The 15,704-nt window shown below is 54.0% G+C and overlaps 2 protein-coding genes across 20 annotated transcripts in view; one reads left to right on the forward strand and one right to left on the reverse strand.

The window, feature by feature from the left end:
• The window catches only part of LOC144773327 (uncharacterized), a 756,158-nt gene that overhangs the window by 662,940 nt on the left and 77,514 nt on the right, over positions 1 to 15,704 (reverse strand). The window lies entirely within an intron of this gene.
• The window catches only part of BCOR (BCL6 corepressor), a 215,033-nt gene that overhangs the window by 111,901 nt on the left and 87,428 nt on the right, over positions 1 to 15,704 (forward strand). For 8 of the 9 annotated variants that reach the window (XM_078658273.1, XM_078658277.1, XM_078658278.1 and 5 more), the window contains exon 1: positions 10,583 to 11,022. The exons of the other annotated variant lie outside the window; for it this stretch is intronic. The gene's annotated coding sequence lies outside the window, so the exon portion shown is untranslated. Of the gene's footprint in view, positions 1 to 10,582; positions 11,023 to 15,704 lie in introns of those variants that run through there. 9 annotated transcript variants of the gene reach the window in all.

Genomic DNA, 15,704 nt, shown 5'->3' on the forward strand with positions numbered 1-15,704 from the left:
GCCTTGGGGGTCACTACACGTGGGTGCAGCACGCACACACACAGACGAGACACGTACTCAGATTGCTGGTCTGGGCAGGAAGTGCCGTGCCACTTCCAGCCCGTTTATTTATCTCTTTCTGGCCACGCCTGGCCAGAAAGTGTTACATTGTGTGCTGGTGCTTCCGGGGCTCAGGAGAGACCCTCGGAGCACTAGAGCGCTATATCCCTCCCCAACTTGGATTTTGAAAACTTGGGTTTGAAAACAACAGTCAGTGATAGTTCAGCATCTGAAGTCAGCCAGCTTCTGGCTCGGCTTTGGATTAGGTCTAAGATCATACCTCCATCTGCCTCGTACCGGTACCTGCTCAGCTCTCGGGCTGGGTGTCGAGATGCTTGCGTCGCCCTGGTCTGTAGTGTCCATAGGCGTGCTCGCATCATGGGATCTTCCCGCTCCAGTCTCGGACTCTTCTTCCGCTGGCTCTATTTGGTCGGAGTTGCGTTGTCGAGTGGCCGGTATTTGTTTGAACCAGGAGACATTCCTAGTAACTTCTTCTCCATCCCGGCGAGCTGTGACGGCGGTGCCCCGCATTTCTTTGACGACCCATGGTTCTGGCTCAAACGCTGTGTTGAACTTTCCTCCAGGCCTTCGGGTCCGGATTAGCACAGTCTCGCCTGGTAGTATACTTCGGGACCGGGCACGCCTCTTGCTGCTTGCTTTCTCATTCGTTCTCCTCCGCCTTTCTTGGGTGCGCCCGGGGGAGTAAGGTGGAGGTGTCCAGTTGTCGGCCATGGGGAGTAGATCTCTTCTCGGTCCAGCAAACATCAGCGCCCACGGTGATTGTTGCGTGGTACTGTGGGGCGTGCTTCTGTACTCCCGTAGAAATAGTTGGAGGGCTTCCTCTGGGTCTTTTCCTTCAGCAGTTGCAATTCGCAGGATCTTGTTGGTTGTCCTCATGAACCGCTCCACCTCCCCATTTGCTTGAGGCCATTGGGGCGTGATTCGGTGATGTCGGATGCCTAGGTTGTGTAGGAACTCCCGGAACTCGCTCCCCTGGAATGGGGGGCCATTGTCTGTTTTGATGACCATGGGAACTCCAAACATGGCAAAAGACTTGCTCAAGAGTGGGCGGATGTTGGCAAAACTGGTGGAGGTGGCAAGATCTACAATCGGGTATTTTGTGTAGTTGTCAATCAGCACGACAGTGACTCTCCCATCTGGGAAGCTCCCAAAGTCCAGGCTGAGCCATGACCATGGTGATGGAGCATGCTCCTCCGTGATTACAGGCGCGGGTGTGTCCGCTGAACTAGTTATCTGGCATGCTCGGCACTGGCGCACCACGGTGTCAACAGCTTCCTCCAGGTTCGGGAACCAGACCTTCTCTCGCATTCTAGCTTTCATCCGGCGGGTGCCCTGGTGTCCTTCGTGTGCTAGGATGGTCGCCCTTTCCTGTAGGGTCTTAGGGATGATCACTCGGTGGCCTCTGAGGATGAGGCCATTGCTTGCTTGGCTCAGGTCATGGCGCACTCTCCAGAATTGTGTCAGGCGTGTTCGGTCGCCCTCGCTCCAATTGCTGACATTCTTTAGGAAGTTCTCCCAGGACCCTGATTGTACGGCCTCTGCTACCCGCTGGATGACCGCGTCGTTCACATACTCAGGTATGATGGCGTCAGCTGTGAGGGCTTGTGGACAAGAGGCAGCTGACAGCATGTCTACGAATTCTTCAGTGGGGTTCTCAAGATCTGTTTGTTGGCATTCCTTTGGGCCTGGATGCCTGGATAGAAAGTCTGCGGGGTTCTTGGCCCCAGGGCGGTAGGCTAGGTCCATTTGGTACTGCTGCACTTGTATGGCCCAGCGTTCTATCCTCGGGGGTGGATGAGGAGCGGTGCCCTTGAACAAAGGTATCAGCGGCTGGTGGTCAGTTATCATGCGGAACGGGTGTCCAGAGATGTATAAGTGGAAATGAGCGCATGCCCACTTCACTGCTAGGGCCTCTCTCTCAACTTGCGAGTATCTTGACTCGACCGGGGATAGTGCTTTGCTTGCGAATGCTAGTGGCGACCATGTGCCGGGCTCGGTTTCCTGCGATATCACAGCTCCTAGACCAACCGGGCTGGCGTCTACTACTATTTCGGTGGGTTTGGAGGTGTCAAAGTAGGCCATCGTGGTGCTGTCTAGCAGCGCTGTTTTTATTTTGTCGAACGCATTGGCTTCAGTCTCTGTCCATCGCCATGCGTTTTCCTTCTTCGTTAGGTTCCTTAACGGTTCTGCAATCGAGGCCAGGTTGGGGATAAACCTTGCACAGTATTGTGCCATCCCCAGGAAGCTACGCACTTCTGATGCTGTGGTCGGTGCAGGGGCATTCTTGATCGCTACCGATTTGCGAGGGTCGACAGCAACTCCTTCTGACCCGAACACATAGCCAAAGAATTCGATGGACTTCTTGAAAAATTTACATTTGTCCTTGTGAAGGGTTACGCCATACTGTGCAAGCCTGTGTAGCGTTGCTTTTAGCCTGTTGTGGTGTTCTTCGCTCGTTTTGGCATGGATTAAGATATCGTCGCTGACGTTCAGCACTCCTTGGAGCCCAGAGAGGATTTCTTTGATCGTGTTCTGGAAAATCTCAGCTGCCGATGAGATCCCAAAGTTTAACCTCTTGTAGCGCCTCAATCCCAGGTGTGTCGAGAAAGTTGTGATGTATCGGCTTTCTTCAGCCAGTCTCAGCTGGTGATATCCTGCATTGAGGTCTAGTTTAGAAAACCATTGGGCGCCGTTTAGGTCCGTCAGGATGTCATCGACTGTAGGTGTGAGGTGTCGCTCACGGCGGATGGCTTTGTTTGGGATTCTCATGTCGATGCAAATTCGGATTTTCCCCGGTTGTTTCGGTTTCTCAGCTATGACCATGGGGGACACCCATGGTGTCGGTCCGGACACCTTTTCGATCACTCCCTGTGATTCTAGCAGGTTCAGTTCTTGCTCGACTGCAGCACGCAGGTGGAATGGCACTCTTCGGTGTCGGAGTGCAATTGGTTGCACTGTAGGGTCTATGTGTAGCTTGATAGGTGGGTGCTTGATGGTTCCAAGGCCTGTGAACAGCTTGGGGAACATGAGTAGGATGTCTTCAACTTGCAGTGCCCGCACTGCGTTCGCGAAGGCAATGAGGCCTAGGTCTTCCGCCGTGTTGCTCCCTACCAACAGGTCCGCCTCTTTGTCGATCACATGGAACGTGGTCGTGACTTCCTGGTCCTCTGCTCGGACTTGCACAATCATTTTGCCCCGCAGTGGGAGGGGGTCCTGACTGCCATAGGTGAAGATCTTGGCTTTAGACGGAACAAGTGTGGGTTTCGGATTGAGTGCTTTGTAATGCTGAATGCCCATTACATTTACCGTGGCTCCGGTGTCGATGACTCCAATCGCTGGTGAACCGTGGATTTGTATCTGGCACTTGGGTTGCGGCCGTCGGCTCTTCTTCAGCTCACTGACAAAGGATACGAAATAGCATTCGTCATCGTCGTCTGTGGACGAATCATCGTACTGTGGTTGCTGCGACCTGTGCGACCTAGTGGAGCGTGACGTTGTGGAGTCATCTAGCGATAGCTGTTTGACTGCTCCAGCGGCTGATCGCCGTCCTGAAGCGTTCCGTCCTCGAGACCCCCCTCTGCATACGCTGGCGAAGTGGTTGGGGATGCCGCATTTGGAGCATGTCTTCCCTCGTGCTGGGCAGCCATCTTGGGTGTGTTCCTCCCTGCCACAGTAGCCGCACGGTGTTTGACGTCGTGTTCGCGTCGGCCCTCGACCTCTGCTTCCTCGGCTCGACACACGCACTGCATCCACCCGTTCTGTCTTGATCACTGTTCCTGTTTCGTGGTGTGGATTAAGGGCCGCCTCCATCGCGGTGGCGCGGGCGTCAGACAGCTCGTGGGACCGTGCAAGGATCAAAATTTCGTCGAGTGAGATTCGCGGCTGCCTCAGGATCAATGTCCGCAAATGATTGTTGCGGCAACCCTGGATGAGTTGCGCCGTGACTTCCTTCTTTTCGTCGTCCTCGGTGCACGTGCTTATCAGGTCTCTTAGTCGCGCATGAAACGCGTCCATTGTTTCCCCTTCCCGTTGTTTGGCTTGTCGGAACTTGAACCTCTCGTAATGGGGGTTTAGTTGTGGGTCGAAATGGGCGTTGAGCGCGTTGACCGCAGCATCGAAGTCATTGGCGGCACCTGTGTTGGGGAGGTGTCTAAATAACTTGTAAAGTTCTGTGCCTCCGAAGTGGAGAAGTAGAGAGCGCTTCACTTCATTGTCTTTCTCTCGGGTGGCTGTGAAATAATTGTTGAGTTGCCCCAGCCACACTGCCCATCGGGGTGCTGCTGTCCCCGGGTCAATCAGCTCGCTGAAAGGCGGTAGTGCCTGTAACTGTGCATGTGTGGAGGGTGTTGGAGCCTGAGCTGCAGGGGGCGCTGCTACCTGTGGTGCCCCTCCGGTGGCCCCTCCTTGGCTTTGAGACATGCTTGCGTGGGCAGTGCTCTCTCCACTACGCAGGCGCTGGTTTCACTTGCTTTGCGTTTAATTGTATTGTCCTGTGCTTGTTTAATTGTATTGTCCTGTGCTTGTTTAATTGTATTGTCCTGTGCTTGTTTTTTTTTTTTCCTTGGTCGCTCGTGTTGCTGGGTGTCTGTTCAGAGCGCTGGGCGCGCGCTTTATTATATATTTCTGTTCTCCCCCTCAGCGTGAGGCGTTGTTCACACACGCGGTGAAAGCCTGAAGCCTGCGTCGGCCTCACTCGTCTGCGCATGCGCGCACTTCTTGGACGGCCGGCTGGGCCTTTCTCCGGCGCTTCCTGCTTCTTCGCTCCAGCGCGTCGCCGGTACCGGTCCCTCACGCAGCTTCTCGCATATGCTGCTTACCGGTAGGCGATTTCTTCACTTTGTTCTTGTCCCTGGGACTCTCGTGATGGTCTCTGGTGCTGGGTCGGCGGGTCTCGGCTGATTCGGGGCTCGGCGTCTCCGGCGCTCCCGCAGCTGGTCCGCTCGTGGGTGTGGGTGGATCCACTCCTTCGTCGCCAGTGTGGGGACTGTAGACCTCCAAGGCCTTGGGGGTCACTACACGTGGGTGCAGCACGCACACACACAGACGAGACACGTACTCAGATTGCTGGTCTGGGCAGGAAGTGCCGTGCCACTTCCAGCCCGTTTATTTATCTCTTTCTGGCCACGCCTGGCCAGAAAGTGTTACATTGTGTGCTGGTGCTTCCGGGGCTCAGGAGAGACCCTCGGAGCACTAGAGCGCTACAATAAACTGTAACAAAACAAAAAACATAGCTTCGCATGCAGACACAACCATCACTCCACCTACCCACAAAGCCATCACAAAATATATATTACAATCACACAATGGCATGCTGGCATCCATTTAAAACATAGTGATGAAAAAAGCCGTCACGCACAGGGCCACACACATACTGGAATCATCACACAACGAATACGTGCAGATATGTACAAACACGCAGCCATCGCCCCCACTCGTCTCAGATCTGTTCGGCGTGTGCTCGTCGGGGCTATGTGTTTTCACCTCACACAACAGTGCTTGTGTTTATCCTGTATACAGTGAGCTCTGTCGGAACCGCGGACGGGTGGAACTTGCACAAGTGCGGCCTGTGGAGAGGGAAGGGGTGACCCGCCGCGCCGGGGGTGTGTGCGGCTCGTCAACCTCCGACAACTCGGCGCTGCGAGGCGAAAAAGCACACACAGGCCTCGCAGCAGAGGGTCAGCCGTGCGGCTGCTCAAGCGCCAGGACGGGAAGGCGGCGGGCGGGCGGGCATGGGAGGCAGGTGGGATAGGCCGGCCCCGTCCTTGCCCGGGGTTTGGTAGCCCTTAGGCGGAGAAGGTGGTGGTGGTCGTTCTTCCTACCGTCACCACACCACAGCAGTGTGGTAATAGCGGCAACCTCCTTTCGCGGCACCTGTGTTTGTGAAAAGAGAGAAATGTGCCCCTACCATAAAGTGTATGTGAAAAGAGAGATGGGGCAGCCTGCGAGTGCGCGAGAGGAGCCCGGGAGACGTCTGCCACAGATCAGAGGCGAGAGGGGGAGACTGGCACCGCCGCAAGAGTGGAAGAGAGGAGCAGTGTGTCTCCACCACAAGGGTGCGAGCCGCTGCCAGCCACCACGAAGGATCAATGGCCGATCACAGCCCCGGAGAGTGAGAGGCTGGATCTGTGTGCCACCAACACGGGGGCGTGCGCGGCGGAGGAGGGGAGCAGCCTGGCACCGCCGGAGTGTGTGAGGGCGGAGGGCAGTCTTCAAATATCACGGGCGGGGTGGGGGGAGGCGAGAGGACGCAGTCTACCACCACCTACGGGAGAAGCGAAGAGAGTAGCGTCACTCTTACATAAGTCTGTGGGTCTGACAGCCTGCAGCTTCCAGAGGAGTTATCGGTCGTTTCTGCTCTTTCCTGGTATATTTTTAAGATGCTCAGGAGTTATCAATCGTTTCAACTATTTCCTGGTATATTTATAAGGTGCTCTATTCTGTCCCCGTTCTGGACGAAAGTAAGTGCACGCTGCTGTAGTCAGTTGCATCACCAATGCCCAATGCTGGCTTGGTACCTCCTTTGGCGCCAGACCCCTACCCCCTACCCGACCCTGTTGTTGGTCTGTGCGAGACTATGACAAACATAGTCGTTTACTGCTACAGCTGTTCAAAAAATTAGACCAGTTATGACGCTGTGAAGGCCTCTAGGCAGAGAACCCACAATGCACTTCGTTTTACGAACTTTGCATATTATCAGTCTGTAGACAAAGTTCAGCTTGTCAGTGTGACCTTCGGGTGGAACTTGGTGTACTTGCCTGGTTGTAGTGGTTGGAGGGTCTCTAAGTAGGAGGGGGTAGTCCAACCTTAAGCAAGCACTAGACTAAATCTACTTCTGGAGGGCTGATCAAGAACCATAGCAGGTGTAGTGCTTCCACTGGGCTGGGAGCTGGCATTTCTGTAGCAATCCCGATGGACAGCATCCTGCTAAAAGGTAATGTCCCCTCTGTGATTCTGGAGGTGGAGCCGGTTTCAGAGAACCAATCCATTGCATGAGGCCAGCGCACAAGTCTGTGCTGAAGTGTGCAGTTGTTGTCTTTGCTATAATCTATTAAACCATGGAGGGCTTGAACGGAAGAGTGGTTTTGTATTTTCTTGACGTCATACAAGAACCTTTCTATTGGGCCAGAGTTGTGTCATGTTGGTGTAAGGTATAGCACTGTATGCCCGCTAAGATGTTGTACGAATGGCAGCTTGGATCTTCCTGGTTCAGCTGTGTTGCCCGTTTGTATGCTTTCCCCACCCCCACATTGTCTCCCAAAAAGTACCTTCTATTGCATTTTGTTCACCTGGCGGTCTTATCATCTTAGAGACCAACCATATACCAGCTCTCCTTTTGTAACATGCAACATACAGATGTGTGTATTTGCAGAGCACACCATGATCCACGAGGGTATCTTGATGCAGAGCAGGTGTGGCGACCTAGTCTTGTCAAGGGTGGGAGAAGGGGTCATCAAAAAGCCAGGTCTTCAGCTTCTTGAGGATTTCAAGACAGGAGGAGGCTCTGATGTGAAATAAGCCATTCCATGCATTTAGAACAATGTAGGGCATGTAAAGGACTCATCCTGAAGAGTAATTCTCCAGGTGTTGTATAGGGCCCGGATCCCCCAGCATGCTCCACGCCCGCCCTACCCACCAATTAGTCAAAACTTTGAGATAAGGTGGGTGTAAAAAAGGCCATGTTTAATGACGACACTCATAAACATGACAGTACATGATTAACCAAAACACATTATCAAAAACATTAACACATATTATTGAAGCATATTATCGAAATTGCATTGTTCATTATTAAAAACTGCATTTGCTCTTAAAATATTCTTCTTTCCCCCAGCACCAAGGGGCCCTCTGGTTCGCATCTCCCAGGCTGAGATGCCTACGCAAGGTGCAACCCACCTGCGCCCCTGAGTGATGGGCCCCAGCCCTGGGGTCCTAGTCCGCCATTTCCAGGGCCCCACCTCTCGTCCACCAGGCTGCCCAGGATCCCAGGAGGCTGGTACCTGTCACCCTAGCCTCCCCAACCGATGGCCTCCATCCCCCTGTGGAGAGCTTACCTTCTCTCCCCTCAGTGCTGGCCTAGGGAGTGTGCAAGGCGGACTCCTGTCCATTTTGTAAGTCTATATCAATGGTCCAATGTCTCTTTTCCGCAACTCACCCCCTCAAACTACTGCATTAGGGGACGGGTGGGTGGGAGATAAATTTTTAAGCTAAAGCGAGGGGTATGGGATCCAGCAGGGAGAGAGCAGGTCCGGTGCAGGCGAAGGAAGAGGCCGAGGTCCCTGCGTTACTGACCTAAATAGGTCAAGGCCTCTGACCCCCGCCCCCACCGGACGTGCGTCACCCCCGCCCCGGAAGCACTTTGTCTGGCCGGCCTCCCATAGGGCAGCCGGCCACCTACACTGACCAATGGCGTTGCGTGGGCCGGGGCCCTAAAGGCGCGCTCGTCTAGCCTCGCCTTGGTATTAGATTTCTTCCTTATTGGTGTTGGCCTCAATGAGAAGTATGCTAGACCTTTTGTTCTGTGATTCTGGGAGTGAGGTCTACCTAAGTCTTTCATCATACTGGCCACCACGGTGCAAGCCTTTAACCACCACGCACCATGCATGTCTGTGATTGCAGCTAGCAGGGATGCGTAACTGTTACCTTGTTTCCCACAGCAAGCATTACACCCTTGTTACTCTCCAGCAGGAGGGTCAATAGAAGGGAGGGATACCTTTACACATCAAGCAAAAGTGACAGTTGTCCCGACGCCAGAATTAACATCATCATTGACCGGGACCTTCAGTCCCCTGGGGTCCCTCCCCGGAACTGACATCAGTGTAGGTGTGGTGTCATGTGACCATGTGGGATCAAGTGTGTTGTGACATCACCCTGGTCATATGTTAGTCACGTGGCTGGGCCATGGTCCTGTGTCTAGGGGTTTGGGATATGCAAAAACTAGAGGTGTGCGCAGTATTTGAGTGTAACAAGGCAAGCCTGGGACATGTTCATACAGGTTACAAGAACCAATGTCTATCTCCTCACAGTGATGAACAGCGGAAATACACAACCACCTCCCCAGCCCCCATGACTGCGTAACCCAAAAGGACTGGTCAAATGTAGCTTTTTTAACCAGGCACAAGAGGCAGAGTTGGTGCCTTGCAGACCGTATTGAGGGACTCCGGCCCCGGTGTGGCTACCACTGACGCCATCAATCCTCTACATCCCAAACCCCTAGACACAGGGGCCATGGCCCACACACGTGACCAGGGTGGTATCACACACACACTTGACCCCACACAGTCATGTCACACCACACCTACAGTGACGTCAGTTCTAGGGAGCGACCCCCAGGGAACCAGAAGTCCTAGTCAATGATGACGCACTTCCGGGGGCGGGACAACTGTAATTTTAGCTTGATGTGTAAAGGTATCCCTCCCTCCTACTGCAGTCTGGTGACCCAGAAGTGTGAGGAGCGAGCAGAGAGGCTCACACTATGTCAAGAGTGAGTGAGGGTGTGCTTTTTACTACCCCAGAGTAGCATCACTCCTGCAGATACTGGAGTGTGCGTTAACAGGGTGTTACTACGGAGAGGGGTGTGAGCCCAGAGTCTGAGTAAACAGAGAGCAGCCACATACCTGCAGACTACTGCAGCCGCCTTCACCCACCACCACCGGCTTTCTACCCCGACAGCCATCATCAGCTCGGGGATCCCTCCAGGCCTAAGATCACCGCCCATGAGTGCAACTTCCCTGAAGGCCGGGCTGAAAGCAAGAACCCCAGCAATGGCATCAAGATCATGCTGTGCAAATATCTAATATATATTTGTCCAACCATAATCGCTTCAACGTTTCCCTAAAATGTTATCTTGAGTGAATTTGCAACATGCATATATGCAATGCTAACCACTAGTATCTGTAGTAGACCTATGTACTTACTATCATACTTATGAGTTTAGAGTATATCTGTTTCATATCTCTTATGTAATTCATGTACTCTGAAGTCCTTATGTAATGTAACTGGTTTTATTGTAAAGAGATCGGACATATTTGGGTAAAGTTTGCGCTGTATGAAAACGCATAAATATTGCAGTGGGTGCCTTAGTAGTCCTTGAGTGTGAGAGAAGAATGCTTGAGCAGGGTGTAGCTAAAATTGGTGCGGCAGGTGCCGTAGCACCAGGGCCCAGAGCCCTCAGAGGCGCAGAGAACCCCGATAATTGCTGAATTTTTCTGTCCCACCAGCAAGACAAATGGATCACGTTCCCTTCACGCATCCTCGCTCGAGTGTGGGCGCGCGGCGGCTGCGTCAAGAGCCCTCGAGTGCAGGCGCTGGGTGGCCTGAGGCGGGGGGGGGGGGGGGGGGGGGGGGGGGGGACAAGCGCCGCAGCCGCGCGATCCTCAGCACAGGGCCCGGCGGCCTCCCATTCACACCGCCCTCCCCCAGCCCCCGCCCTCAAACCTGCGAGTCGGAGGCGCCGCTTCTTCCCACAGACACCGAGGGGCGGAGCCGGGCGAGGGAGGAGGGGAGCCGGGGAGCCGGGGAGCCAAGAGCGCAGAGCCGGGCAGAGAGCGGCACGGAGAGGACGAGTCTGCAGCCAGAGGACCCACCCGAGCACCCCCAGGACCGAGCGCCCCCCGACGAGGAGCAGAGCACCCCCAGTTGGAGCCCCAGGACCCGACGCCCAGAGACCCCAACGAGGAGCTCGAGAGCAGACCACGGGAGAGGGAGCTCCCCCTTGAGTGCCGGGAGCAGCAGACACCGGGAACGACTCTCCCGGGCTTACATACTGGACACCCCGTCTGTGGACATCCACCCCCCCAGGGATCCTAGCTCCGTGGAGCCGCCGAGGCGGCCGGACATGGCGCAGCTGCCCTCCCCCCTGTGAGCGGCCGGGCGTGGACACACCTGCCGGGCAGTGAGGCGGGAGGAGCCGGCCCGCCGAGGAGGAGGGAACCGAGGATCGAGGCCGGAGCGGGGACACCGCAGGTCAGTGCCGCTGCCTGCGATGTACGGGCTCCTGCGTGTGCCGGGACCCTCACCGCGGCTTCTTGTGGTTAGAATTAGATTTTTTAAACGCAGCGTAGCACGCCCTGCCTGTCTGCCTCGGGTGGGAGCGGGTAGTCTGTCTCCGAGGCGTGTTGTTCTGTGCGTATGAGGTATCCCCATGTTTGTGAGGTGCTTTCTCTGCTGTGTGCGCTATATGTTTACACTGGGGGGGTGGGTGTACGCATATCTCTGCGGGTGTGTTTAGTCTCTGTCTGTACATTTGTAGGTGTTGGTCCTCTCTGAGGAGAAGTTTACATTTTATGTCGAATATTTTATGTGCTGATGTCAGTCCCCACCCGGTTTTCGGTGTAAAGCGCTATATATCTCGGTGTGTGGGGTCATTCACTTCTTTATTGCGGTGTGTGTGTGTTTTATCTTTGAGCAAAGTGTACTTCGATGTTTGCTTAAGTCTGTAAGTTTACTTCATCTGCTATGAAGTATATTAATATCTGAGTAAATTAACACGTATCTGTGTCGGTCATAGTCACAGCTGAGGCGCTCTGCAATCAATGGTCTATTGCGCAGCTTTTATTAATTTTACTTTTGCAGACGAAAAGTGGACAATAATGCCGTGGGCCCCGGTGCCACTGCACCCGCTGCACAAATGGTAGTTCACATCTGTCCTAAGTGACGATGGCGTCGCTTGGCCTGAAGGGTACAAGACTGGCAGGAATATACGCGAGAGGGCGCGTACACCGATAACTTAGCTGGCGTGTTAGTGTGTATGGAGGGGGAGTCTGCTTCAGGCACTAGCCTAGCGCCTACGCCGGCGGGTGTGTACATTCGGGCTTCTGTTTGATAAAAGAGGGGGCTCCCATCCCACCCTAATTCCAGTTGCCGTTGGTGACGTCATTCGGGTGTCCGGAAGTCAAACTCTGGGTTGTTGGAGTCGATGTATAATTGAGACCATGGGGTATTAACAGGGGGAGGGGCTTGCAGCAATGAGACGGTGTGCAACGATGTGGGGGTCGCTCTGATAAACAGACGACGAGCGGAAGTCACTGTAGTTATGAGATTGTGAAGCGCGTACCGGAGGGGTGCCTGTGCCCGGTGTACGTGTGGCACCGGTTGATGTCTGCCTTTGAAATTTCGACCTTGGACTGTGGGTGGAAGGGCCGGCACCCCTCATCCTCTGGCAGGGTGACGCCAGGTCCGCTTGGGTGCCAGCCGGATCAGGCTGTGTTGCGGATAGCTCGCTGCGCATCCTTTCATGGGCTTGAGGAGAGCGCTCTGGGGCATTTATCGGACTTTGTTCAGGTTGGGGAAGTTGTTGGCGCGAGGGTTTGGTAAAGAAGTCTTAACTTCAATATTGACGTCTGTTATTAAGTGCCTAGAAACGCTGTAGCATGATTTAAAACTCATCTGCAGTGTCACGACCTCGCCGCTACAGGTCTCGCGCTGGTCTGTCCTCCAATGTTGGTGCGCGTTCCGATCCCAAAGGGTCCACCCCCACCCCTCCAGACACACACCCACACCGCCCTCGGACACCTCTCGGAGCCGCCTCTGCTCTGAAGCCCTGAGCCCGGCAATACACGACAGCCAGCCAGCCCTGGCTCTGGGCCCAGTGGGGGCGGGGGCGTCGCAGGCTCCGCTGTGGTCTGGGGTGGGTGAACGCTGGTCATGTCTAGGCCACTGAGGGGCGCCCGCCCACCCATCCCTTGTTCGTGCCTGCGCCGCTGCGCCTCAGAGGCAGATCAAAGACGCATCTGGTGATGGGTGGGAGGGACGCTGGAAGGGGCCCTTTGAAGCTAGATGGAGAGTGAAACTTTCCCCAAGGCACAGCCCCGCCGCATTAAATACTTGGTTATTTTTTCTTTTGGATGGGGGGAGAGGGGCTCTGTACAACAAAGTCCGTGGGGAAGATGCTGGGGGGAGGGGGGGGGGGGGGTAGACGTGTGTTGACAGTAGCAGCCGCGCTCCCAGCCATTCCCTGAGCAAACGACTGAAGGTCACGGGGATGTCTGTACTCAGGGGTCATGACACTTGAAGGCACCGGAGTTATTGGGTGGGAGGAGGGGTAACCTGCTAGTTTCATATAGATACACACTGGGCGCGCGCATAGCGCATGCTGCCGGAGGCTCGTTTCTGTTGCGCAGCGCTATGTGCTTTTTTTTTTTTTTCCCTCAAGGTGCGCGTGGTTCATTCTGATCAAGCAGTGCTCTGTGTACGTGGAGAGGTGTACCTCTGTAGATATAGAAGTGTTACTTATCTGTGGTAGTGCTATAAAATGGTGACGTTTTATTGAGCGTGAGTGGCTGGAGGGAAGCCTTCGGTGAGTGTCATCGGCGCGAGCAGCCTGCGCTCGGCTCCTCTTCCTTCCACCGGGTGACCTTAGACATCGGCGCGGCACCCAGTGGTTCCCTCGCTCGCCTGCGCAGCCTCCACGGCCGCCTGTTTCCTGTATACAGCAGGCGCAGCGCTGTGCCTCGGGGCAGGAGGCCGCCCACGTCTTGTTTGCCAACACGGTTTTGTTTACAGAATAGCTCCCTGCGTGATTAGCCACATTTGGGAGGGAGGGGGGGGGGGCGCTGTGCCTTGACCACCACCAGCCAAAGCTTGATCTGGAAGAAACATAGGCCCACTTTGTACCAACTGCTAGGGTTGCCACCTGGTGGGTTTTATGCCCTTATGAGACACATCCACTAAAGCTGATGCTTGCCCTTACCAGTGCACGCTTTAAACATGCAAGAAGAGAACGCTTTGAAATGGTTTTTCTACAGCTGCCCTGCACCCACTGGCGGATAATTAAAGTAAAAAGAACAGATGGTGGAGGGGGTGCTGAGCAAATCAAATATTCACCTCCAGTCACAGATCTGAGATAAAGCCATCGCTTTTTTTCCTCACCAAGCCACCCTAGTTTGGGCCCTGCGATATTCAAATCGGTCGGTCTTGACCGTGCTCCCCATGGGCACAGTCCAGCCCGAACTTCTAGGCCGGGTCCTCCTAATTTAAGTAAACAAAGACAGAAAGGCCGTGTTTAAACATATATTAAAAACTATGTCATTTAATGTAAAATTCTACTTAAGAATAATGCCCGGACCTTTGCAGAATGTAAAAACGTGAACAAATGACCTGTATTGTTTCTCTGAGAAAGATGGCAACCGTTTACACTGCGCGGTGTGATTTCTATGCACTTTTATTGCGTTATTTGTCCCACCAGGTCAGGCGCGGCGTCGACCTGGTCGGGTCGGAAAGATCATGTTTGTTGCGGGGTACATGTGAAAGCGCCTTGGTTCTGCGCTGTTTAGACGGCTACAGTTTAAGAAAAATAACCCCTTTATTAGGACCCGGATCCCCCAGCATGCCCCACGCCCGCACACCCACCATAGAATCAACACCTTAAGAGAAGTGGTGGGTGTAAAAAAGGCCATGTTTAATAGCATCTCATAAACATGACATATGATTCTTAAACATTAAAATTCAGACATTAAAATTATGAGCACATTTATTTATTATTATTATTCAAAACATCTTCGGCCGTTTATTAAAATTCTATTAGCTCATAATTTTCTTCTTCCTTCCCCCTGCACCAAGGGGCCCCCCTCTGACCCTGCCTGGTGTAACTTCAACCTTGTATCCAGATTGGGTGCCGGCAGGGAGATCTTGGCCAAGAGTCTGGTTTGGAAAAAGCACCACGCGGTGTTGTGGGATCTGTCGGGGGGATTGTGCCGCGCTGCTCTTTGTCTGAGCCGGCTCCGTCTCCCTCCCGACTCCTGGCTGCGCGCCAGCCTCCTCGCCACTGCTCTCGGGCGGGAGCCGTGCCCCTGTAGTGCCGGTGTTCTGAGAAGCATTGTACCCCCATGTGGCTATGTCCCCCCTACGTCACGGGGTGCAGAAAATCTCAGCACCGAGCTATTCGCCGTCGCTCCCCCATGGCGCTTTGTACCCCCTACGTCATGGGGGAGGAGCGGTTCGCGTGCTTCAGTGTAGCAAATCTCAACACCGAGGTATTCGCCGTCGCTCCTCCATGGCGCTTTGTACCCTCTACGCCATGGGGGAGGAGCGGTTCTCGCGCTTCAGTGTACTAGAAGAATTTGCGAAATTTTTTGCTACGCCATTTGCTTTTTTTGGTTATTTAGGGCGGGCGGCCCCCGCGCGGTGTACTCCGCAGAGTTTTGCCTACATTGACAGAGCGGCCCCTTTGACTAGGTTTTACTCCCCGATGGCATGGTACTTTTTCCCGGTTATTTGAAGCTTCGAGTTTTATAACAGTGCGGTCCCTCCGGCCATGTTTGCCTTCCCTCGATGGCCACGGTGGAGTTAAAATACAATAATAAGAAGCGGCGTACTGGTGGTGTTGCGCCTTTTTCAGCTGCAGTCTGTGGCTGGCTCGGTGCACGAGGCTTCATGGCGCAGTGAGACAAAAAGGCAGGCGCGCATCTCTTTGATTCAAGCAAGCTTTAATAGCTTAGTTGGTAGAGCGTTCGACTGCAGAGCTAGAGGACCCTGGTTCAATCCCGGGTGTCGGCATAGTTGCAACTTGTACTTTTTTAAATTTTTTATTTATGTATTTAGTTATTTATGAGTTTTTATATAGCGCGGACTTTACCCGAAGGTGTCAGAGTGCTTCACAAGAGGACCGTCAATGATACAAGAGGAAACAATTGGAAATGAGCAAATAA

This window comes from Lissotriton helveticus, chromosome 8 (genome assembly GCF_964261635.1).
Source record: "Lissotriton helveticus chromosome 8, aLisHel1.1, whole genome shotgun sequence".
NCBI classification, from domain to species: domain Eukaryota; kingdom Metazoa; phylum Chordata; class Amphibia; order Caudata; family Salamandridae; genus Lissotriton; species Lissotriton helveticus.